Below are 2976 nucleotides of genomic sequence, written 5' to 3'. Positions count from 1 at the left end.
CGTGCCGAGCACCCCCAGCACCCCGCCCCTCTCCCCCGTTCTCGCAAGCCCAGGGGACCGGGCGGGAGGCAGCGGGGGTGGGCGGCCAGCGAGCCCTTCCTGAAGGGGATGGGAGAAAATGGAGACCCCCAGGAGCAACCTCCTCCGGCAAAGTAGAGGTTTTGAGGCCGGTCGTGCAGTTTTTGAGCGTGCGGCTCGCTGAGGGGGAGGTGTGCTTATTCTGCATAGTCCAAGAAAACCACTTGTACCTCACAGTTCTTAATTAGAGGGTTATAAAGTGACCGGCAGTCCCAATATTTGCCTGGAGCACACGGCTACAACACAGCCTGTCATACTGGGGGGCGACATTGAAAAAGCAAGACAAGCAAACAGCATTTATTCCCTTCTAGTTGATGCCATAGTACGATTATTCTTGGCCTTACACGTTACAGCTGTATTAATCTAAAGACTCGGTATCTTCAAAGCAAAGGATCCTGCTCCCCTGAGCAGAGAGCTTCCACTTCAGGCTGCACTGTCTTCACCTCTTTCTGGATCACGTTCTGGTACTAATCGCACAATGAGTCGATTCAAGTCACTAATCTGCTGGGAAACTATTTTTCTTTTTTATTGCTGAATTTCCTTTCTGCCAGATTAGTGACCTGGATTGGTTCACCATACAGTAAAAGGCAACCAGTGAAGGGGAAGGAGGAGGGCGGAAATGCAGAGCCGGCAGTGCAAAGAGGTGCGTGTAGGTTGGCAAGAGCAGGACCTCCTCTTTAAGAAGCAGCAGAAGTTAATATCAGATCACCACGTTATACAACAGCACCTTTATAAATAGCCAAGCGGGGAATGTACCCGCTTTTCTGTTCATCGCTATCCTGCTGTGCTGGTAGTCCTGGAGACATCGTGGGCTGGTCCTGGGTCCGAGATCTGCACTCCAGGGAGTTGTATTCTGCCTCCGTAGCGTGCCAGTCTGCGAAGCTCTCTCTGCTATCATCAAGCCTTTTGCAGTGTTGCATTGGTTTTGTGAGCTTATTCCCGGTCTATACATCAATCCTGCATTGACCCAAGGCTGGTTTTAAGCCACCCTGTATGGCAGTTATCGATAGAAAGCACTATAGCACACACTACATTTATTGCCCTGAAACTTTAAGAGGGATGTAAACACTTTTATGCAAGCCTGCGCTGACTGAAGTTTAACTATTTACTTGCTACTTCGAGAACTCGTACTTTGCTCTTCAGTAAGAAAGCATCCCACTTACTAGGCCAGACCTTTCTCACTGTCTTTAGTCAAAAAAGAAATTAAATAATAATTTCCTTATTCTTTATACCGGCTTTTGTCTTCTAATAACCCATGGCTATAATGAAGGTTCAAAGAAAAAATGTCTTTTCATGATCACTTTAAAAAGTCGGAAACATCACTTCCGACTAGAATATAAACCCCCTGAAATACAGCGCTTCTGGCACACTCAGCAGCTCGAGCAGTAGTTAGTCTCAGTACAAAATACTTAAAAATGCTACACATCTTAGTAGTTACAAATGCCAGGACACATTCACTGTGTCCAGTAGACTAGAGGAGCCTAGGAGGCACGCGCCTGAGGCAAGAGGGGAAAGCCCTCTTAACGCTCCCAGCCTGTCCCAGCACCGAGTAGTTCGTTACTCAGTCACCCCCAAAGAGAGCTCGCTTGTGAAACGAGATCGCTAGTTGGTTAGTTATTGCAAGGAATTTTACCACTTATGTTAAGCAAAACTGTTACGACATCCGTTCTGCTGTGAGACTAAATAAAGCTTCGAAATTTGGGGAGAACGGAAGTATGGTGAAAGCATTTTTAGTGCATATTTTTTGTAGTTTTGATTAAGTTCCAGGAGAATAAAACAAAAGGAAGAAAGAGGATTGAACAAAAGGGGGTGCAAGAGATTGGGAGAAAAAGGAAAGAACGGAGGAAACAAAAATGGAAAGAAAGCATTACTTGATAGGTCATGTACCAGGAGACCTGCAGAAGGAGACGGTCAAAAATGAACAGGCGTTCATCTCCTACTCCATTTCAGTGAGATGCTAAATTCCTTGAGGTCAGCTGAGAACCCAGCTTGAACTCTGCTGGATCTATAGATTCTGCAGGTCAGTGATCCTTGCTTCCCTGTGTTTTTATATGCTCTGATGCCATTAATTGTTATGCCTCTGATACATTTTGTAACCATTTTAATCGTGCATCTAAACCACAGCGCACCGTAGTAGTAGCATAGCTTGCTTTTGCTCACCTGGGATTCACCAGTCCCATTGGGAGGTAACCCCCACTCTGATTTACGCCCAGAGCGCAACTCAGAGTTAGGAATTTAGGTTAATTTGAACTTCCTCCCACCAGCACATGCAAATGACTGCAAGAACCAACAAGAGCTGCATTCTTGTAGCTTGCCGTCCTATCCCCGGAGACTCCTCTGCGCCCCTTACGAGATTCAGCAAAACATCTTCTCGGGGAGCTGACTTACCACGTAGTTTTCTGCCTCGTGAGACTGCGCAGGGGCAGGCCCTTTACCTGCGTCTTTCGGTTTAGCAAACGCAACCGATTAAAAAAAATCTTAAGGAGAGGTCTAAAAGAAGCTAGGTAAACTAGGTGGTGGTAAAGAGGGGCGGTGGAAGTTCAGATGTCAGTTTTTATTCCCTTTTTCCGTTACTGACTTGTGTGATAACAGAGGAGGCAGTTAATCAGCTTTATTTTTTCTGATCTGTAAAATAGTACTAACTACTGATAATAAATTTACTTAGTGATGAAATATTTGAGGTTTTCACGTAGTACGTACGAAATCTACTTCACCACGTATGGCTCTCTTAGGCCTTGTTTTCCAGCGCCTTGTATCTTGTGCCAGGCGTTTCTACCAGTGTCTCATGGATGCAAACTGCATATAAAATACTATGTTTCTGTGGGGTTTATGATTTATGCTCGCTGTCAACCAAGCGGGACTCACAGAGCAATATAAAATTAGGCTACAGATAATTTC

Source organism: Egretta garzetta, unplaced genomic scaffold, assembly GCF_000687185.1.
Source record: "Egretta garzetta isolate BGI_Z169 unplaced genomic scaffold, ASM68718v1 scaffold139, whole genome shotgun sequence".
Classification (NCBI taxonomy): domain Eukaryota; kingdom Metazoa; phylum Chordata; class Aves; order Pelecaniformes; family Ardeidae; genus Egretta; species Egretta garzetta.
Note: the sequence above shows the minus strand (reverse complement) of the source record.